Source organism: Chiloscyllium plagiosum, unplaced genomic scaffold, assembly GCF_037043375.1.
Source record: "Chiloscyllium plagiosum isolate Xiang-an unplaced genomic scaffold, Cpla_swu_hap1 HiC_scaffold_45, whole genome shotgun sequence".
Lineage (NCBI taxonomy): Eukaryota > Metazoa > Chordata > Chondrichthyes > Orectolobiformes > Hemiscylliidae > Chiloscyllium > Chiloscyllium plagiosum.
Genome location: NW_028270183.1, coordinates 93,041,154 through 93,065,037, shown reverse-complemented (window position 1 = coordinate 93,065,037; position 23,884 = coordinate 93,041,154). Strand labels below are relative to the sequence as shown.

The 23,884-nt window shown below is 42.4% G+C and overlaps 1 non-coding gene across 1 annotated transcript; it reads right to left on the bottom strand.

Moving 5' to 3' along the window:
- Positions 1 to 7,414: 7,414 nt before the first annotated feature.
- trnar-acg (transfer RNA arginine (anticodon ACG)) lies at positions 7,415 to 7,487 on the bottom strand. Its single transcript has one exon. It is a non-coding gene; the product is annotated as a tRNA-Arg (tRNA).
- Positions 7,488 to 23,884: the final 16,397 nt, after the last annotated feature.

Sequence of the window (23,884 nt, the reverse complement as noted above, 5' to 3'; positions counted from 1 at the left end):
CATTGGAAGAAACACACCAACGGATTACTCAATGAATGGCAGGTCACGAGGAAACCCAGAGCACCAGAGAGACTTTGCATGTTGGACAACATATCCGTCAAGGCAGCAGAACATCGTGACAATCACAACTTTATCAGTCAATGCAATATTTATAAAAGTGGATAAAGTGGTGTCACAAGTAGACAAGATGGTGAAGAAAGTACTTGGCCCGCTTTTTGTCATTCGTCAGAAAGTCGATTATCCAAGTTGGAATGTCATGTTGTGGCGATATAGAGCATTGGCGAGATCACATTCGGAATACTGGTGCAGTGATGGTCAACTTCTACAAGAAGGATTTTGTGAAAATTGAAACTGTGCACAAATGAGTTACAAGGATGTTGTGGGGACCTGAGGGCTTGAGTTAAGCGTGGATATGGGGTAGGCAGGGGCTTTTTCGCTGGATTGTTCCAGGCAGCGTGTAAGTTCTCACGGTTTATAAAATTATGAGGGGCATGGATAGGCAACTGGACTAAATTGTTTGCGCAGGATGGTGAAGTTCAGAACTGGAGGGCACAGGTTTAAGGTGACAGGCACTGAGACACACTAAATAAGGTATAGAGAGTGAGAGAATGATGGTTGATTTCCAACAGGCATTGCTTCAGCTCAGTGTTCGGTTTTAAAAATAAGCATTTTTTTTCGTGAAAGTAGTTTAGTAGTTAAATCGTGAATGGAACGTTAGGGGTACTAAAATTGAGTGATGTACCAATGAATAAGTGAGTGGGTACAATATTGTTCAATGCATAATGAAATGGAGAATGCCATATTTATAGGGAACAATCAATAAAGATCTTTTAAATAGAATGTGAGGTTGCAGGACTCTGAAATGCACATCGAACTGGCTGTGCTGGGTTTCTGAGTCACATTGACTTTTCTGCAGGAGCATCAACTGATTCGGAAGGCAAAATGATATTTTTCATCTGTTCAGCAGTGGCGAAGCAAATATATATTCCTCCATTCCTATCAGCACTTGGCAAGGTGAGCATGCATTGCCTGATCGAAACATTCCAGTCCATGAAATTCTTTTTATCTTTTTGAGAAACAGACGGTAGCAGTTATTGAACTGCAGTTTTCTCTTTTTCTTTACCAATTTTAATATCCAAACATTCAGTTGAACTGACAGGATGCTGAATTCTACAACAATTATTTCTTTTCTCTCAGATATTCAGCCTCTGCATTTTTCTTTTCTTTAGTGATCTGAATGACCTGATATTTATGGGGAAATGAATGTTGCAGTTTGTCTCGCATGCGACAGAAGAATCAACTGAGTGGTGACAGGTGCATCTTAATGTTCCTATGCAGTTGAGCTGAGGTGGTGTCGAGTTAAAATTGTGGATCCGGAAAAGTACACCTGGTAAGGCAGCATCCATGGAGTAGGAAAGTCGATGTTTCGAGCATAAGTTCTTCGTCAGGAATGTTGAAAACATTGACATTCCTGGCCCTCCGATGTTGCCTAACCGTTGTGCTTTCTAGCGGCATCCTTCCTGACTCTGCTCTCTCGTATTTGCAATCCTCGCCTTCTCCTCAGGCGGGGTAGTGATAGATACTGTTCCGAAGATGTAACAACATGTTCATAATTATAGTTTGGATATGCAGTTAGAAGCTGATCACTGATGAAATTCATTTTCCGCCTCTCAATCTGCCAAGCACATGCAGGTCCTGCGCCTCCTTCATTGACATTCCCTTAACACCTGATGCCTGAAAGAAGAAGGCTTCATCTTCCCCTTGGGCCCTTGATGCCACATGGGATCACCAGTTTCCTCATTCGCCCTTCCCTCACATTATTCTAGTTTCATGATTCCAACTCAGCATTGCCTTCATGACCTGCACATCACCTTTCCAACCTACCCGCTCCACCTCCTGTCAGAACTAGTATCTTATTCTCCACATTTATCTACTCCTCGCATTCACAGCTATCACGCCCCCAAACCCCCGAACCCCCCATTTATCTATCAGTCCCCATGGCCACAAACCTCATTCCTGTTGAAGGGTTGAAGCCCGAATCATCAACTCACCCGCTCTCGCATGCTGCCTGACCTATTGTGTTTTCTATCACCACACGTCGGCTCTGAGTTCTCACATCTGACTGTCTCCACGGGGCAGCATTGTGTAAAAGTCACATTATTGGAAACGTGCAGTTTCTGTGGCTTTCTAAGTTGTTAGTTTCATTTGCTCAATCGGCTCTAGCTGGAGTACTGTGTGTCTTTCTGCAATTATCATGATAGCAGGGATGTGATAGCATTGGAAACGGTGCAAAACAGATTTACCAGGATATTGGCTGTTCGAAGAGTTTCACTTACGAAGAAAGTTTGGAGGGACTGGGCTCTCACAAAGATGTTCTCTTTTTAAAAAAGAAACGGAGCTGTACTTTTTCTCAAGGTTAATGTCTCTTGATATCTTTTTTTATCAAAGGCATTTTAAAACAGTTCAGGCTCCGAATCGGATGAAGTGTTACAGAGATGAAAGTGTTCACTTGTGAGGCCTTTCGTTTCTCCGTAAACAGCTGAGGCTTAAGCCCAAAGATTTATTGTTTTAGAAATGAACTGTATAATGGAAAAAGAGTGGTCATTTTGGAAAGTTAAATTCCGGTTTTTAGATCCTGCAGCAGTGGTGCACTAACTAATAACCTCTCTCCTTCTGCCCTTCTAATTTTTAACTGTAAGCTTCTGTTTCATTTTTACTGTTTTTAAGGTGTTCTTTTTAGGATTGTTGTATATTTTCAGAACAGCATAAGTAAGTCTACTTTGGATAGACTAAGTTCTGTGGGTATCCAATATTCTGTTTTTTGTTTTTCAATCCGTCATTTTGTGAATAATTTTTGTACCTAGCTTACTCGGGTAATTTTCACTGTACGCTTCACGAAATAAATATAACGTTACGGTCTAGGTTGTCTGCTTAATAACGTTGGAATGGTTTAGCCTCGTCCATAACAAATTGGAAGGTAATTGATGGATTAAAAGAGCAACTGATAGGTGCTTGCGTCTTTATTTCGGGTGAAAGTGAGGTCTGCAGCTGCTGGAGATCAGAGCTGAAAATGTGCAGGGCTTATGCCCGAAACGTCTATTCTCCTGTTCCCTGGATGCTGCCTGACCTGCTGCACTTTTCCAGCAACACATTTTCAGCTCTTTATTTCCGGTGTTCATTTGGATTGGGGTAGGCAATGCTTGGGAAAGTAATGTCTCAGTTAGGTACAAAGAGTTGTCTTGCTATGGACGATGTCAAGTTGGTAGTTTTACAAAAAATAATTCAGGCCGGGCTTCTGGAATTAGCAGGCATACTGGGGTTGTATTTGCCTCTTTCTGTGAGGAAAGGAGAGATCATTCCCGCAGTAGCTCAGCATTTAACTAAGCTGAAGAAATCATGAGAATTTGTAAAGATGGTTAAAATTTATTTGAAAATGAAGCAGCTTGAGTTAGACTCGAGAGATAAGGAAAGGACACCAGATTTGAGGCAGTTTGAGATACGATTCGAAGTAGAAATAGGGAAGAAGAGAGAGCAGCAGAGCAGCAGAGCAGAGAGAAAGGGAGACAGGGTCTGAACTTCAGAAATTGGCAATTATTAAAGGAATTCACCTTAAAAGGCTGGAAATGAAGGCTGAAGATAAGCTTACTCTGGAAAAGCATATTGTTAAAACGACAAGGTTAGTAGCTGAAATGGCTGATTGTTATGAAGTGGTCCATAAAACAAGGATGGGCTTCCAGAATCATTTTAAGTCTGAGGGATCGAAATTGGGGCAAAGAGAAATCCTCACGTGGAAAGGGAAAGTGAAATCTCTGTGAAAATCATTAGGATAACTTATCACAGGGTAAATAGGGAACTCTTGAAGGGAACAAGATCTGAGGATTTCATTACAATAAAGTAGGCCACATGAAGTCTGTGTTGGAGAACGAGGGAAAGCACTGGAAAGTCAGATGCAGGGAAACGAAACAAGTCTGGATGTTTTGTTGGCATGGCAATAGAAAGCACAGTGGAGGGTGACAAGCCGATCAGAGGTTGGTAAGGGGCAAGTGCCACATCTGCTTTAATAATATACCTGCAAATTTAAAGTTCATTTACCTTGGCCAGGGGTAGCAGATAGAGAGGTAACAATATTCAGGGACACAGGATCGTGCCTGTCTGTGATTCAGAAGGAGGGGAAAAAATGTACTCCTGAAGAACTATGTATACGGGAATTTATGGTGGGATGAAAAATTGCTCAGTTATATACAGTGAGGCTAGAGTGGGCAGAAAGAGTGGGGAATTTCTGGTGGGAGGTCTGGACAAACTCTCAGCTCCAAGAATACAATTTGTGCTTGCAAATGATATAGCTCAATCAGCGGTAAGTGTGCTGCCTACTCCAGTTGAAAAGCCAGTCGAGATGTACGCAAGTGCAGCAATGCAGGACGTTTATCAAGGAATTTTCCCAGATTGTGTCTTAACGCGATCACAGAGTCACAAGCTGAAGCAGGATAAATCAAAAGGCAGGGATAAGGAAACTGAAATATGATTACAATTTTTTTATCAGGTAAGTGGGACACAGCAGGGGACGAGCGTTAATAATGCAAGTATATTCAGCTCTGCTATACTACTGAGTTACAGCAGAAAGATGAAAAATTAAAGCAGTTGGATCAGAAGACATGTACTTGGAAGGAGAGTGAATGCATCCCCGTGTGATATTACTTAGCAAATGATAAGTTAAGGAAGAAATGGAGAGCAACACATATTCAAGCAAGTGAGAAATGGGCAGAATTTATTTTTCCAGTAGGTACAGAAAAGTGGTGCTGCGAGTGCCGCATGTGCCACAAATTGGAGGGTACGTCGGCGTGATGAAAACGGAGGCTAAAATACAAAGACATTTTTACGGCCTGGCTTGCAGGGGAATGCCTTTGAATTTTGCCAGACGTGTCATACATTTCAACTAGTAGGAAAACCATTGGAATTAATAAAGCCTGCACCTTTAATATCTATCACAGCGTTCCAGGAATCTTTCTTAAGTGTCTTCATTCATTGTGTAGGATCCCTACATCCAATAAAAGATGGGAATAAGTATTAATTAACAGAAAAAGGATGTCTTGACGAGATTTCCAAATGCTGTTCAATCGTGCAATATGACAGCTAAAAGGATAGTGGACGAATTACGGTTTTTTAAAAGAACTAGATTAAGACTACCATCAGAGATACAATTAGCTCAAGGGTCAAACTTCACGTCAAAACTTTTCAAGGAGTGTATAGATAGATTGGAAATAAAACGATTCAAATCTACTGTGTACAATCCAGAATCACAGAGTGCACTGGAAAGGTGACGTCAATTATTAAAGACGATATTGAGGTTTTATGGTTTGGAGTAGCCAGATTATTTCCATAAGGGAGTTGCGTCAGTGCTGTTTGCGATCTGAGATGCACCAAAAGAATCCACCAAACTAAGTCCATCTGAAACCAATTTGGGCATAAAGTAAGAGGATCATTAAAATTTATTAAGGAAAAACTAATAAGTCAGATTACAGACACCACGCATTTGGATGATGTGTCAAATTTTAGAGTTGAACTAAATAATGTTGGGGAGTTGTCGAGATTGTATTTAAAAGTATCACGGCAAATGGTGAAGCAGGAAGTGTATGAGAAATCAAAAAAATCACAATTTTGCCGCTGGGAATAATGCAATTATTTAAAATTCATTTGTCGGTGAAACTTTAAAGTAAGGTTTAAAATACCTTATCAAATTGAGAGGAAATTGAGTGAGGTTAGTTACTTGATAGGGACTCCAGTCATGAAAGAATCTCACAGAATGTGCGATGGGAATATGCTCTAACGGTATTTTGGCAGAGAACGAACGGAAGATGAGAATGCGTTATTGACTACGACACACTGGGAAGAACCAATGTCAGGGAATTCTGCATTGGACGTTCCTGAAATAAAATTGGATAATGCAAAAGTTGTCCAAAATTGGTAAAGTTATTCAGTTATCTTCCAGAAGAAAATCGAAAGAGTTATTACTCTTGCATGGGGAGATCTGCTGAAATATACTGGGAATTAATAATCTAATTGTAGATGATATAAATATAGGAGATGCTGTTCTGACTCTGTAACATCCTTGCAGGCATAACCCTTTAAAGTTGTACAAGTTCATAAGGAGATATCATGTATGCACCAAAATGGCATAACCGAAGTGAGTTTCAATGAATAGAGTTCACCCATCATCATGGTGCCAAAGCCAGAAAAGACCCAACAGTTATGTGTGGACTACCACAAAATCAATGTTGTTAGAAAGACTGATGCGTATACATATCTGAAGTTGGAGGACTGTGTGGAAAAGATTGGAGGAGCAACTTGCATTTCTTAGTTAAACTTCCTCAAAGGTTACTGGTAGGGAACTTTGTCAGAAAGATCAAAGGCAATTTTGTAACGCCAACTGACCTGCAGAAATTTAAAGTAATGCCGTTTGTACGAAAAACACTTCAGCCACATTTCAGAGTTTAACTGACAGGATAATTGCCGAATACGCAACTGATTGGTGTATATTGTGCCTGGTGACTTTCAGACTCTCGTGGATTGAATATTTACAGCATTTATCGGGCTTTTTTGATCGAATTCGGAAGTCAAACTGGTTTGTAAACCAGGCTGAAAGTGAATCTGCCAAAGCCAAAGTGACCTTCCTGGGAAACGTCGTTGAACACGGACAAATAGCCCCACGGGATGCGAAATCGAAAGTTACAGGGGGCTTTTACACATTGTTGACGAAAAGAGCAGTACTAAGGTTCCCCGCATTGTGTGGTTTTTGCTGAACGTTTGTGCTGAATGTTAGCAGTGGGACTATTCCATTCACCGAACTGTTAAAAACAGACAAGAAATTTCAGTGAACACAAGACTTTCAAAATATTGTTTTTCTCAGAGCAGAGCTGATTGTGAGGAGACATGATTGACGTGTACGAAATAATGAGGAGCAAGGAATTACAGATTGAAGGAAACATTTGCTCTTGATCGATCACCAGGGTTGGTAGATTTCAGATAAGATGCAGAAAGCTTTGAATAGACTGGTAGGAAAACTTTATCAGTCAGCAGGTAGGAGACTCTAGAACTCACACTCTATAAAGATCAGTTGGACAGTCAACCCTTCATTCTTCTCTGATTCCACTGGCCAAAGAGTTTCGAAAAATGCTCAAAGCAGAGCATCACCGCGAGCAACAGTTATTCGATCGGTGGCTTTATGAAATGGAAAGGTGCCCATAAGTCACCTGCGCGACTATTCAGCTTCCCTCCTGTGATGACGCTGGGACATTGACTCTCATGTTCTCAGGTACATTTAATGAAGGCAATCTCGTTCCTGCAGATGAGGAGCTCACACCTTATTTCGGGTTTTGAAAAATCAGTTTTTAAGCGGGATTAAAACCTACCCTGCCTGCGAGCCAGGTAGGATTCGAACCTACAGTCTCCTGATTCGTAGTCAGGCGCGTTATCCATTGCGCTACTGACCCGATGCGCAGCCTGAAGAGCCGTGATGTTAATACGGACACGGTTAATAGCAGTCATGTTCGCCAGTTGAACAAGCAACAAAGATAATCACTGTCACTGCTTCAGTCTAATCTTCATCACCTTTCAAAGCAACGAATTTTCCAAAAAAAAAACACATATGTCCTCATGAAGCTTCCATTCACACTCTGTCTGCTTAGTCATTTAATGGAATATGATGTGATGAATTTCGAATCCACTTGTTCAGCATCACTGACGGGAACGTGAGCCTAATCACCACATTGTATATACCAGTTAATTTTCAGAGGTTTCGAGTACAGTAGCGACTTTTGCGAATATGCAGGAAAGTGAATACTGTGAACCGAGCAAAAAAATCCCTTCATGGAAATTAATCCAGTGCAAAGTCAAACATATTAGAACGGCAGATGACGTAAACATTCCTCTGCATCTCTCTGCACAGATGCTTCTCCAAGAATTGACTCTTTGCAGAATTCTTCTTTGTAATTTAGACTGTCCCAGTTGCAGATATTCTTTCAATCCACAAACAAGTATCCTGCTGAAAATTACTAACTTAAGAATAAAATAGTTGACTATCTATTCTACCAGCTGATGTCCCAAAGTTCCGTGTTCCATGTGAATACAAGTTCTTTCAGGTGAAATTGGAGCTCCCAGCCTGAAGTCCCACTGCTTCTTGATGCGTGGGAATTGAAGCCGCTGTCGTTAAGGCGGGAGCTTTTAGCCTCGATATTTCACGCGCCTCTGTATCATCAGAGAATGGCATTACGCTCACCAATTGCATTTTCGCAGCCACATGCTCGCGCTGAACGCCATTACCATTTCCAATTAGTTTTGGGTGCACTGCAAATCAATTTCTCTGATTCCACGCCCATGAACTGGGATTATATGGCATGCCATTATATGATTACGTCAATAAGTGAGGAAATTGGTGAAGTAACCGATGTTAAAATACACTGTTATTGAGAAATACATTTCAGCGATACCCTGCAGTATCCCATGACCCTTTGAAGTTTTGTAGATATCTCGCAAACGTAACATCCTACAATCTCAGTGTTGCAATTTCTACAGTCTCTCCGGACATAGAAGCTATATATATGCAACCGAATCTGAGTTCCCACATCTCAGTCACTGTTTGACAAGTATTCCTTTGTGCGGGTGTTTCTGTTCTTGGCATAACCTCTGCCCCGACCCTTATTGCTTTTTGCATCGTGCTTTTCCATGTGGCGCCAGGATAATGAAATGGTTCTTCCTTGGCATTGTAAACACAGCAAGTTCTGCTCGAATCACAGTGACAGCAATCGGCATTTTCCCGTTTTACTCCATGTAATATGTGCTTAGCAAACGCTGAGAAAATCAATCTTTGTTTTACATGAAAATACGTGGTGATAAGTTTCCTTCTTCAAACTCCCGCTATCTCACATGTTTGCGTTTCACATATCATAACCACCCTTTATCGGAGAAATCTCTCCCTCCCACAAGAACTAACTCGCCTAACCGTCCACCCTCCCATTTCACTGAGGTATTGCGCAATATAATACTCACATTTACACTGTTCATTCTGTACTGCTGCGGTCACTATTTTGGGTGAAAATGCTCAATCCCATGGTCAGCATCTTCAAGCAATTCAATCCATTTAGATGCAGCTGTTCTGTAATTAATCCTCATGGAGCAGCTTTTACTGACACGGACAATAGATTACTGGAACATCGGGCTCAGGGTAAGTGTACAGCGCAGGATTGAGCAAAAGATGTTTTATTGGAACGACAAGTTTCTGTGGCTTTCTCCAGTCAATTATTTCATTTGTTCATTCGGTTCCCCCCAAATATTGCGTGCAGTTCTGCAATTCACATTACAGGAGTCATGTGATCGCACTGGAAACCTTGCAGAAATTTACCAAGTTGAAACGTTTAGGTTATGAAGACAGATTGTTTTGACTGGGGTTGTTTTCTTAAGGCAGAGGAAACTGTGAGGATACATGTTTCATATGCACTAAGTAATGAGCAACATGGACAATGCAGACTAAAATAAACGTTTCCTCTTGACCGATCAGCAGGGGCGGAGACTAAAGTTAAGAGGTGGAAAGGATTGAGGAGATATGCAGAAAAATCTCATCAGCAAGCGGATGGTTGAATCTGGATTCACTGTCTGAAGGGATGCGCAGAGGCGAACCCACATAACCTTTAGAAACACACGGATCTGAACTTGAGTTGTTAATGCATACAAGGCCAAGTGATGAAAATGAATAAAGATAGTCAAGCGATTGCATCTGACGAAAGCATGTACAACGACCTTGAGGGCTGTCATTCTGCACATACGTGGTATTCGTATAGCTGTCCATGGTGGGCTAGCAGGTCCATTTTTTTCGCTTTCTTCGCTGTCACCCGGCTTTGATTCTCAGTCCGGGAGTTGGGTTTGTTTTGATCATTTCGGCTTCAGAACAGTCAGTTTTAAGTGCAGTAAAGTCAGCGCTGCCCGCAAGCCAGGTTGGAATCGAAGCTCCACACAGTAGATCTGTAGTTAGGTATGTTATCCATTGTGCCACTGGCCCGTTGTATGTGCTACATTGTGCGGTAAATTAACTTGTATGTGAATTTGAAACCTGCCAGTCTTGCTCTTGAACCAAGTCGAAACTTTAACTACAATCTCTGGACCGCAACCAAGTGCATTATCCATTGTGACACTGTGCTCCCGCGTGCTTGAGGTTGGCATTCTGCAGAGTTGTGATCTAAACACGGACATGACCAATCGTACTCATGTTCAAAGTTGAATAACCAGGAAAGATAACCACCGTTACTGCTTCACTCCAATGATCCACTCTTTGTGCAGCGGGAAGTTTTGTAACGAAAAGACATTCATCCTCTTGAAACTTCCATTCACTTTGTGTCTACTTAGCCATTCAATGGGATCTCTGCTCATCTGATGAATTTCAAATTCACTGCACTGATTTTGCTCCATCACTTTTGATCAACTAATGCCTAATCACAACATCGTATTCAAGCTAATTTTCGAAGTCTGAAAGTATTTTAACGGCCTGTGCGAGTTTACAAGAAATTCAATAAAATGAAATGAGCAAAAAAATTCCCTTTCTGCCAAGAACAGAGTTAGCCATATGAGATAGCTCAGAGAGCGAAAACATTACCTCCATTTCTCTCAGTGCAGATGTCAATAGTATCTGCTCCAGATACAGTTGGAACTTCCAGCTTGATATCCCAGTGCTCCCTGCTTCGTGTCAATGGAAGCTGCTGCAGTTCAGGTTGGAGCTCCCAGCCTGATGCGACGCATACTACGTCAATAGAAACTGCTCCACGCAATGTTGGAACTCCCAGTCCCCGGCATTTCAATTCACTCTGTACTTTCGGTGAAATATTTCACTCTCAATGATTTCATTTCTGAACTCATATCCGCTGCCTCATCCCCATCCGCATTTCCAGTTTGATCTTCGCTGCTGCACCACACAGTTTCTCGTATTCCAGGCCTGAAACCTGGCACTATATGATATTCCACAGTAATGGTTTTTTCCTTGCATGACGAAATTGCTAAAGCAACCGATGGTAAACTACATTTCTTTTGCAGAAATACATTCCAGCAATTCCCTGCGCTATTCCCTGATGCTTTCATTTTCTGGAGGACTACATCAATCTTCGCCTTCAACAAACTAAGTTATGAAATATCCATCGGCTCTGGAGATACCGAACTTGGTTACCATTCAGCCAACCATGAGTTTGCATTTCTCAGTCACTGTTTGTCAAGTATTCCTACTGTTGATGTAGTCCTGTTCCTAACATATCCTCTGCCACTATCTTTACTGCTTTTTGTATCATGCTATTCCATGCGGTGCTGGTATCGTGCAGTGGTTAGTGCTTTGCGTAGTGGCAGCAGAAAGGTCATCTCCAATTCGACTTCCAGTATTGTCACTTGTTCCCATTTTATGCAGAGTAAGACAAGCTTCACAAAAGCAGGAGCGAATCAATCTTTTTTGACATGAAACTATTCGTCGAGGTGATGATTTTGCTCCTTCAAACCCTGGCCCTTTCACATCTCTGCTGTCTATGTATCAGGATTTAAACGCACCAATTCTCGGAGATTTCTCTCCATCCCACGATGAGTAACCCTGCTTTAGGTTTCTTCTCCAATGTCCCTGAGGCATTTGGCTATCAAGCACTCGCATTGACATTGTTCAGTCTGTGCAGCTGCAGTCAATGTTGTTGGGCGAACGTGACCCAATCCCACAATTAGGACCTTAAAACCAATCGATCCATTTATATACTGCTGTTGTGAGATCAGTGCTCATGTAGCAATTTTTACTGACATGTTCTGGAGATCACTGGAACATCAGGCTCAGGAAAATGACACAATGCATATTTAGCAAAGGGTGATTTTTTTTTGGAAACGATCAGTTTTTCTGTTCTACTTTCAATGGAGAAGAGGAGATTGTGAGGAAACATGATTGAAATGTGCAGAACAATGAGAGATAAAGGCATGTTCGGCTGAAAGAAATGTTTCCTCTCGGACAAACGCCAAGTGGAGTCGATAAATGTACGAGGCAGAAAGTTTTCAGTCGATAAGCAGTAAAAACTTTATCCACCAGTGGTGGTGGATAAATCTGCAACTCATTGTGATGAAATCAACACAACCTTCAGAGATATTCAATCTGTATTTGTAATGTTAAGGCATACAAGGCAAAGAGATGGAAAATGGAATGAGGATAGTGAAGCGGTTGTTTTTGAGAGAACGCGTCCAACACACTTGAGGGCTGTCACACTACGTGCCTCTGACCGCTGTACTCGTCCCTGGTCATGTCGTGGTTCTGAATTGGCACTTTTACCACTTCAGCCCTGGTTTAATTCCCAGTAAGGGCTGTTTTGTTCAACATCAACAGCGTGGGCATCTGTGATAGGCTTCCTTTCAATGCTTCGAATCAATCAATGTCTCCACGAACATCAGAGTTAATGTCCCAGCCTCTTAAAGAAGGAGAAGGTGCTTCGGCACTCCATGAACCAACATGAGACTGAGATATTTATTTTGTTTCCTTGCCATTACTATGAGCAGCAGCGATTGGGTCGATGGCTCTGTGAAATTGAAAAGTGCCGATTCGCAGTGTGTGGGACTATTTGGTCTTCCTCACTTGTGCGACATTGACTGTGATGTTCTCCGGGACGTGTACTGAAAGATATTCTCGTGTCTGCATATCAGGAGCTCAAGATTCATCTCGGCTTCAGAACAATGAGGAAGATTAGGTTGTGAGATTAATAAATACCTGTGTTAACCTCGAGCTGGAGCGGAGTGAAATCTACAATGTTCTGATCTTGAGTCAGGCACGTTAGACTTTGCGCCACTTGCCCCATATGTTCTTCCCGCTTTCATGCTTCAGAGTTTTGATGTTAACAAGGACAGGAGAAATAGCAGTCATATTCAAAAAATTAACCAGGAAAGAAAATCACCACCACTGCTTCAGTCCAATCCTCCCCACGTTGTGTTTCAGCGCGATTCATAATGAAAACATATCTGTCATGATGAAGCTTCTATTCAGCCTCTTGTCTGTTCAGTCATTGAATGGGATCATCGTTGATCCTGTAAATTTCAACATTCGTTTCCAGCTTTTCCTCCATAAATCAAGATAAACTCGAGTATAATGTCAACATCAAATAGAGTCATAGAGTCAGAGAGATGCGCAGCATGGAAACAGACCCTTTGGTCCTACTCGTCCATGCTGACCAGATATCCAAACCTAATCAAGTCACACCTGGTATCACCCCGCCCATATCCCTCCAAAACCTTTCTATTCGTATATCGATCCAAATGCCTCTTAAATGTTGCAATTGTACCAGCCTCCACCACTTCCTCTGGCAGCACATTCCATACACTTATTACTCTCTGTGTGAAAACGTTGCCCAGTGGGTCTCATGTATATCCTTCCCCTTTCACCGTAAAGCTATGCCCTCTAATTTTGGACCCACAGACCCCGGGGAAAAGACTCTTTCTATTTACCATATCTTTGACCCTTATAATTTTGAAAACCTCTAACAAGTCATGCCTCAGCCTCCGACGCGCCAGGGAAAACAGTCCCAGCCAATTAAGCCACTCCCTCTTTAGCAAATCCTCCAACATTGACAGAATCCTCATTTCTTTCTGAACCCTTTCAAATTTCGTAACATCTTTCCGATACGAAGGAGACCAGATATGCACGCAATATTCCAACAGTGGCCTACCGAATGTCTTGTACAGCTGCAACATGACCTCCCAACTCATGTACTCAATACTCTGAACAATAAAGGAAAGCATACCAAACGCCTTCTTCACTATCCTATCTACCTGCGACTCGACTTTCAAGTTAAATTTCAAACATCAGGATGCTATGAACCTGCACTCCAAGGTCTGTATGTTCAGCAACACTCCCTCAGACGTTGCCATGAAGTGTTGAAGTCCTGTTATGATTTGCTTTCCCAAAATGCAGCACCTCACATTTATCTGAATTAAACTCCATCTGCTATTTCTCAGCTGATTGGCCGAACTGGTCAAGATCCTGTTCTGTGGTAACTCTCTTCGCTGTCCACCACAACTCCAGTTAAATGACAAAAAGTAGAGGACCCAGCACGGATCCTTGTAGCACTCCACTGGTCACGGAACTCCAGTCTGAAAAACAACCCTCCAGCACCACCCTCTGTCCTCTCCCTTTGATCTAGTTATATACCGTTAATTTTTGGAAGTTAAGTTCGCTTTAATGACTTGTATGGGTTTTCAGGAAATATAATATCATGGCACGAGCTGAAAATCACTTCTGCAATTTAACCAAATACGCAGTCAGTCTTATGATAAAGGCAGAAAAAGAAAATATTACCTGCGTTTCTTTCTGCACAGATTCTCCTCCACGAGCTGAATCTTTGCCACATTTTTCCTTTTTTTGCGAGATTTCCCTGGGACAGATATTCACTCAATCTACAAACATGGGTCCTGCTAAATACTAATTTAATTCAGATTAAAATAACTGAGTATCCTTTCTCCAACTTTACGTCTCATCGGTCCGTGCTCCTTATCAATACAATCTGCTCCAGGTGAGGTTGGAACTTCCAGCCTGCTGCCACAATGCCCCTTGCTTTATGCCAACAGAAGCCGCTCCATATAAATTGGAGGTCCCAATCTGACATCACAATGCTCCTTGCTCCATGTCAAGAGAAGGTACGACAGGTGAGGTTGGAGTCCCAGCCCCGGCGTTTCATGCACCTTTATACCGTCACAGCGGGCTCATCCTCATGCCAATTTCCAGTTTGATCTTCACTGCTGCGCCACCCAGTCTCTCTTAGTTTAGCCCTGGGAACACGAGATTATATGATATTCCACAACACTGGTTACTTATGCGGAATATCACACTTCTCCATTTCATAAATCAGAATTCAAACCCACGCACTTTCAGAGATTTCCCTCCCTTGCATAGTCACTAATCCTCCTTTACATAGCTCCTGCCATTTCACTGAGACATTCCATAATCTAACGTGCACATCGGCACCATTCTGTCTGTGTTGCTGCTGTCAGTCTTGATGGGTAAACGTGGCCCATCCCGTGATTGGGAACAGGAAACCATTCGATCCATTTCAATCCCGGTGATTGTGAAATCAATCATCATGTCGGAGCCTTTACTGGCATGGACCAGAGATTATCTGTTAACAATTCGTCTTGATTTCCTGCCACTAAGCCAGTATGGCACCTTACTTGCTACGTTTCCATTAATGCCACAGACGTTTATCTTTTAACCAGTTTGCCATGGTGAAAGTAACACACACCTTGTCAACCATACTACTCTAATACTTGTGGTCTGTGGCTTTCAGTCTGACGTTAAGCTGACTGGTTTGTGATCTCTACCACCAAGATGCTCTCCCGACGCCATTCCTCCTATTGTGCCTCTCTTGTTTGTCTTGCCATGACTGATCAAAACAGTGCTCTTGAAATCACTTCAAAAATCATTTCGCATTACAATGACACACTACATTGGAGTTGTGAAAATCCACTGTTATTTCTACCCTTTTATTTGATCATTATTGAGAGATTAACTGCCATTAGCTCCACTATACCACTAAGTTTTTCTGGTCTCTGTGGCACTCTTCCACCAGTGTCACTGCATTTTTTGTTCCTTCGCTGAATTTTTACAGTCGCGTTTGATGTCCATTTAAAACATCATTCCTCAGAACTGCAATTTTTCAATCGAGCAAAATTGCCAGCCTTTTCATTTAAAGTTCCCTACAATGATATCAAAGGGGCAAAAAAATGAGAGTTTCAGCAGCAGATGAACTGAGATTCGGCGGAGTTATCAATTGTCAGCGTGTGGGGGCACATGTGATCGTTGTGATGATAAGATGCAACAGCGCAATCCAGCAGCTTTCATGCAAACATTTGTTTGGTGTTAGCTGCACAAATTGCCAGAGTCATTTCCCTTCATTTCGCAATCGGTCTTTTTGTTTTTGGCTTTTCTTTTCCTCCTGTAGTTCTCCCTTGATGGTAGTAACTCTGTCTGATGTTCAAAATGCCTACCTTTCTTATACCCCCAAATCGGATTATCTCATTTGTTCGATGTTGGCAGAATAATAAATTCGAAATCGATTGGCCTTTAATTTACAGAGACGTAAATGAATCTCGTTGGTTAAATTTGAATTGTCGTCAAAACAGTAACCAACTCAGGTACCGATTTCACAGCCAAATATTATATATTTTCAACTTTCCAGTAAACTCTGAGACTGCTTTCGTAAGCTCTCAGTGCAGAACAACATTCTACCTCTCTTAAAGGTACAGCACACATTTTCACCTTCATAACAATTTGGAATTGCACATCAGGCTGTCACTGGCCCACCGCACACAAAACCAGAAATACAGACCTCAAACAAAGAACAGTTATAAGTGGATAAAGGAGCAGTAAAATGTGCCATGTCACAGTCAAAGTGAAGCAGGGGACAGAGAAAGATACTGTACTTGCCAGCACACAGAAAATAGTCAAGTATTTTGCAGGAATCTACATCATATCATGAGAATGAATTGATCTAATTTTTTTAGACAACATGGTGATGAGGTAGAACTCCATATTACCGCCAAGAGCAGTAGCCTGTAGTGGTTAGTGCGATGCAACACTGCTTCAGACTCTCTCATTCAGTGTAAAATCCATATTTGGCAGTGGGGGAGTAAGGAGCGTTCGAATACAGAGAGCAGAAGTAGAGGAGTGGGAAGAGCACAGAGGAATGTTGAGCTGGCAGCAGTGGTGGATTAATGGGGTGTAAGACCATGGATGGATTTGAAAACAAATATGACAATTATAAAATCAGTGGAGAGTCATCGTGGGAACCAATGCAGATCTGAACATGTGTTACTGGAAAAGCGCAGCAGGTCAGGCAGCATCCAGGGAACAGGAGAATCGATGTTTCGGGTATAAGCCCTTCTTCAGGAAGCCCTTCTTCGGGCTTATGCCCGAAACGTCGATTCTCCTGTTCCCTGGATGCTGCCTGACCTGCTGCGCTTTTCCAGCAACACATTTTCAGCTCTGATCTCCAGCATCTGCAGTCCTCAATTTCTCCAACCCATGCAGATCAGTGAGTTTTATTTAGTCAGAACAGAAGGGAAGTCAAGGAGGAAATGACAAGTAGTTAGCTTAACATCTGTCACATGAAAGCTTCTCAATGTTTTTTCAATAAAGTTGTTGAGCAAGGCACTTGGAGAACGAAAATCAAGGATATGATGAAAATTCAAGATACTTTGCGAAAAGGTAGTCAGATTTAACCAGATTATTGATTTTCTTTTGTGGAGCTATTGTGTGTTATGGATAAACCACCATTTACTGACTCATTCTTGAGGCTGTCAAACTTCACTTGAAGGCTCCCACCTTCCTCCTTACAATGTACATTCCGATCCAGTTGGTGTCATCAACAAGTTTGGAAAAATTACAAGAGGTCCAAATGTCCAAATCATGTATAATGGTTGGGAACAATTTGGTTCAAGCATTGAACCATAGAATCTCTGCAATGCAGTCACTGCAATGAGGCCCTACACTCTCCCTATAATGCTGTATTTCGCATGCCCAATCCACCTAACCTGTACATTCCTGGATATAATGGGCAATTCACTTAAAACGTGAATATTTGTACTGTGTGCAGAAACAGCAGCATCCGCAGGAATCCCACGCAGACACTATGAATGTGCACAATTCATGTTGGCAATCGCGTGACGATGGAATTGAACTCCGGTCTCTAGCACTCTGAGGCAGCAATGCTGTCACTGATCCTTGTGGTACTCCACCCGTAACAGAACACCAACGTGAGAAAAGTGCCCTTATTCCTACTCTATGCTTTCCAACTGGTAAACAATCCTTAATGAATGCTGGCACGTTTTCTCCAACTCCATTGTGTTTTGTGATGTTGTGTGGGACCGGATAAAAAGCTTCCTGAACAAGCAAAACAGTGGGGTTCCAACGTGAATTCCACTCCACAGGAGACTTTGCAGAGATCACATAACTTGAAAGATGACTCCCAGCGCATCCACATTGTCTCATTGTCTTCCTCTTTCTTCAACATTTTGGGATGAAGCCTGTCTGGTCTAATTGACTCAAACTTTAGTCCAGTTAACTTTTGAAGTACGACCTCTTTCCTGTTATAATTTTTTTTTGTCCCTTGTTTCGTATTTTTGGGACATTTAATCTCCCGATGAAGGGCTTCTGATTGGATGTTGACTGACGGCCTGTGTTTTTCTAGTACCACATTCTTCGACATTGATTGCAAGCATTTGCGATCCTCACTTTCTCCTTTTCCACAATCTTGACATTTGCATAGTATCTCACTGTGCTGATTCGCTTTGCGTCTTGCCAGGTCAGATGATCAGCTGAAGCCTCGCCCACACACACGTGCTCTGTTTCTCCCGACTTTGAACAAAGTTTGTACCTTTCCTGTTCAGAACGCCATACTATTCAGGTTAGGGTAAATGATGTGACTCCGTCAGACTCTGCTGTGATCTTTGATCCAAATTTGCTGAGTGCAAATCAATCCTTCTAATACCCTATAAAATTGATTTGAAGAATATAATTGAGAGAGAACCCATTCAAACATGCTCAGTCAACTGTCTAAACAACTCTTTATGTGGCTCAGTGTCACGTGTTGACTTTTCACATTCCTGTGAATCATTTTGGACATTTTGACAGATGGAAGACGGGGTAGAATTAACAATCTGATGTTTTTGATTTGGATATCCATTGCAATTCCTTCATCATTTCCAGGTGTTTAACCTGTAACTCCTCACCTGCCAGTAATCTGGGACCACGTGCACTACGTGGACTGCAGCAGTTCAAGAAGATAATCCATCGACTTCTACATAGGCAATTGGAGATTGACAATATCAGCCAGTCTTGCTCATGAAAGGGCTGGAGAGTGGGGTGAACTAATCTGCTCAGGGAACCAGCATGGGCACGATGCGCCAAATTATCTTGTGTTGCAATCATTTGGTAATTGCGACTAAAATTAAAGAAAAAAAGACTCACACAGGCTGCCATGGATCTGTTTCTGCATCCACCACTCAGTGAGAAAGCAGCTAATCGTTGGAACATCTGTACTTTTAGACTCAGTGCTGTGAGAAACACCTGCAAGAAAATAATAGCAAAATACTGCAGCAGCTGAATTTTATTTTTTAAATAAAAGAGGCTATGCTGGAAACCTTAGCTGGTCGGGTTTGTGCAGGGAAAGAAGGTAGATGAATGTTTTAGCGTGCGCAGACAGACATCAGGAAATAAAAATGAAGCGGATTTTCCTCATCCTTATGATCTGAGAAGCAGAAGGAAAATGGAGTAGATTTGTGACAGTCACAGGCTCTGGGGATGGTAATTGGTGGAAAACTCATAAAGACACAGTCGACAAGAGTTATGGTATAATAACAAAAAGAGGTATCTAAAATTCATCACTGTCAATCCAGGTAAGAAATTCAGAAGACACAAATATACCTTGGTTTGGGTTTGGTGTGTGTAAATACTCTCCTCTGAACTCACTGTAAATGCAGTTTCGTAAACCCTTCTCTACCAGTCCAGGAGAGAAATTCACAATCATTGTGTCCTGGTCACAGTCTTGTTCCATGTACTGTGCTGTACTGTAGAAGTTGGTGGACGTTATCTCAAGTCCAAATGGCACTCCGTCAGCGCCTAGTAACACCGGATCCATTGCTCACGCCACCTGACCATGCTTCAGATAGGATAAAGCAAACATGACTGACAAGAGAAGTCAGGGAGAGCACAGAAACAAAAGAAAAACACCATCTGGTGTAGATTAGTGAAACCTAGAACATTTGGAAGGGTTCAATAACGAGCAGAGAACAACCGAAATGGCAAGATGAGTTATTAAGATTTAGTATGTAAGTGTGTGAACTTGAAATATAAAGAATGGTGCAAGTGTTTGTTCACATATTTAAAAGGTTACAGAGAGAATAGTAAGGTAAAACAATGACTGCAGATATTGGAAACCAGATTGTTGAGTCGAGTGGTGCTAGAAAAGCACTGAAGTTCAGGCTGCATCCGAGTAGCAGGAAATTTCGACGTTTCGGGCAAAAGCCCTTCATCAGGAGTACAGGCAGAGAGCCTGACGGGTGGAGAATTAAATGTGAGGAGGGCGGGGATGGGGAGAAAGTAGAATAGAGTACAATAGGTGATTGTGGGTGAGGATGAAGGTGACAGGTCAGTGAGGAGAGTGGGAGAAGGTAGCTTCAGGGCAGAGGAAATGACCTGGGAGTTGCAGTGGAAGAGGACTCCCTGAGATTCTTGAAGAGAGAGGAGGAAACTTTCTTCAAGGCAGGCATCCTTGCAAGAGTATTCGCAGTCGGGTTAAAGTCAACTCGGTAAAAACAATTACTGCAGATGCTGGAAACCAGATTCTGAAGTAGAGTGGTGCTGGAAAAGCACAGCAGTTCAGGCATCTTCCGAGGAGCAGGAAAATCCGGCGTTTCGGGCAAAAGCCCTTCATCAGCAATACAGGCAGAGCGCCTGAATGGTGGAGAGACAACAGAGAGAAGAGTGCAAATTGGTGCACTGGAGAAGACGTAATGGGGAACACGTACTTTGCATCAGTTTTCACAATGAAAGACAACAACAAAATATGTGAATTAATAGACACGTAGGGAAGAAATGAATGAAATGCCAACAATAACCAGAAGATGCCAGGGAAGCTGCAAGGTCTGAAGGGATTAAGTCACTGAGACCAGATGGACTGCATTCCTGATTTCTGAAGGAGATTGCTGAGGAGATTGTGGACGCATTGGTCGTGATCAGTCAGGAGTCATCGGCGTCAGGGTGGGTCCCAGATGACGGGAAATTTTTAAATGCAACACCCCTGCTGAAAGAAAGGGGAGAGGCAGACACAGACTACTGACAGTGTTGCACAGTACTTGGAAATGGATGGTAAAATACAGCAAAGTCTGCATGTCTTCATCAAGTGGACGTCATGTCTGACAGCTATGCTAGATCTCTTTGAGGAAGTACCAAGTAAGTTAGGCAAAGCAGAGCCAGTGGACGTGATCTAATTCAATACTCTTAAGTCCTGTGATAAGGTGCCATACAGCAGACTGGTAAATAAGGTAAAAGCATGCTGTTAGTGACAAGGAGGGGATTTGCTGACTGGCTGAGTGAGAACAGAGGGGTCTTTTACAGGATGGCAGCTACTGATTTTTTAAGACTTGCACAGCCATCGGTGTTGACAGCATGACTATTCAAGTTACACGATAAATATCTGGACAAAGGAACAGAGTGCATTTTCGCTACAGTTGCACTTGACACAAACGTAGTTTGAGAGACAGGTCGTGTCAAGAAAGCTGGGAAACTTCATAAGATGCTAGGCAGGCGCAGAGAGTGGGCAAATAAGTGGCAAATGCAATACAAAAATGGATGTGTCAGGTTATGCAGTATGAGAGGAAGAAGGCAGGCTTCGACTAATTTCTGTTCACGGACAGCCTTTAGAAATCAGAAGGACAAATGACTTGGGAGCCCTAGATCAGGCAGGTTCAGTTGGAATTCAGGAAGGAAAATTCAATTTTATAATTTATATCAAGGGGCCTCAAATACAAGAGCAGAAATGTCCAGTTGAGCATTTATATAGTCGTGGTCAGACTGCATTTGGAATATTGCACGAAGTTAGGTCCGATATCTAAGGGTATTTCAGAGTCATACAGCAGTTTAGCAGACCATTCACTCCATATATACCATGCAGAACTCATTGCCAAATTAAAATAGACCCGCCTGCCTGCCGTTGTCCCAAAAACTTCCAATACATTCCTAATCAGTTAGTTATCCAAATGACTGTTAAATACACTGCAGTACACCAGAACTGCAAAAAGAAGAAGAGGAACACCTATACAAGGTATTCGCCAAAAACGGATACCCGCGCAACTTCATCAACAGATGCCTAAGAGAAAGACCACGGAAAGAGGACATACCACAACCAAAAGGACTAGCCACTCTACCATACATCAGGAGCATCTCAGAACTGACAGCCAGACTACTGCGATCCCTAGGACTCATAACGGCACACAAACCAACAGCCACGCTCAGACAACAACTCACCAGAACGAAGGACCCGATACCCAACATGAGCAAAACTAATGTAGTGTACAAAATACCATGCAAGGACTGAACTGAACACTATATAGGACAAACAGGAAGACAGCTAACAATGCGCATACATGAACATCAACTAGCCACGAAACAACAGGACCAGCTATCCTTAGTAGCCACACACGCAGACAACAAGCAACATGAATTCGACTGGGACAGCACTTCTATCATAGGGCAAGCCAGACAGAGAACAGCCAGGGAATTCCTAGAGGCATGGCATTCATCCACAAACTCCATCAACAAACACATCGACCTGGACCTAATATACCAACCACTACAGCGGACAGCTGAAACTGACAACCGGAAGCGGCAGGGACAGACCACTATAAACACCGGAGGAAACATCAAAGAAGCGCTTCGAACAAGGCTCCCAAGCACTGATGATGTAGCCTAGCCAGGGGACGAAACGTTTGCAACAAAAACTTCCAGTTCGGCGAACAGAACCACAACAACGAGCACCCGAGCTACAAATCTTCGCACAAACTTTGACTGTTAAATAATTTAACTGTAGTTGCATCCATCACTTCCTCCAGCGGTTTATTGCACACAGTGACCAACGGGTGTAAAACAAAAGCTGCCACTCATGTCCTTTATAAATCTTCCTTCTCGTACTTTAAACATATGCCCCTGGATGCGATCTCCCTCACCTTTGATAGTAATCTGATTTATGCTCCTCGTGATTTCACAAATCTCTATAAGGCCAAACGTCGAAGTCCTCTGCTCCAGTGAAAAAGAAACCGCAGCCTATTATTATAACAGAAGACTTCAATTCATGATATCATTCTGGTAAATACTTTCTGAACCCTCTCCAATCATAACGAGGAAACAAGAACTGTACACAACACTCCAGAAGATATGATGACATTGGATAGGGTCAGAAGAAGGTTTAAAAGAATGATCCTGGGGGGAAGAAATGCTTGTCATAAAATGTTGAAAACTCGGGGGCTGTACTTGATGCAGTTTAGAAGTTTGAGGAGAATCTGATTGACACTTAAACTATGCAGAGAAGGGCTATTAAAGTGGCTGTGGAGAAGTTTTTTAACTAGCACGAGAGACCAGGAGCCGACTGCGCAGTATAGAGAGAAAGGATGACCATTTTGAAGTGAAATGCGGAGGAATTTCTTCAGAAAGAGGCAAGTCTTCCTTTGGAACTCTGCCGTAGAGGGCTTAGTGGTCAAGACATTGCAATTTTTCAAGACAGACATAGATAGGTCCCTGATTTATAAGAGGATCAACAGTTACAGGAGATGGCAGAAAGCCGAAGAATGAGGTTGAGAAACATATCAACCATGACCAAATATTGGAGAGGGCTCGATGGGTTGAATGGCCTAATGCTGCTCCTTTATCTTGTGGACTTCTCGCTATTGCGTGTGACTTCAACCTGCCCATAGACTGAGCAAGTCAGATCAGTGGAGGAGACTTACGTGGTATATGTTTGAGATGGTTTTCTGAGTCGATACATTAAGGACACAAATGGAGGGCAGAGCATCCTTGATTACGTACTGTTTAATGGCTATTGGTGAGCTAGCTTAGTTGGCTGGTCGACGAGATTTCGATGAAGAATGACAGCAGCAGCATGTGCACAGTTCTCGTACTGGTCTCATGAAGTCCCCACATTTTCACCTTGTGCCTGAGGCACAACGACTCTCAGGTTAAAACACCAACAGTCAAATCGCGCGATATATCTCTCTCTCTCTCTCTCCCTCTCTCTCTCTGTCTCTAATGAGTCAGCAGGCCTGGGAATATGTCAACTTTGATTTCAAAGCTTTATTT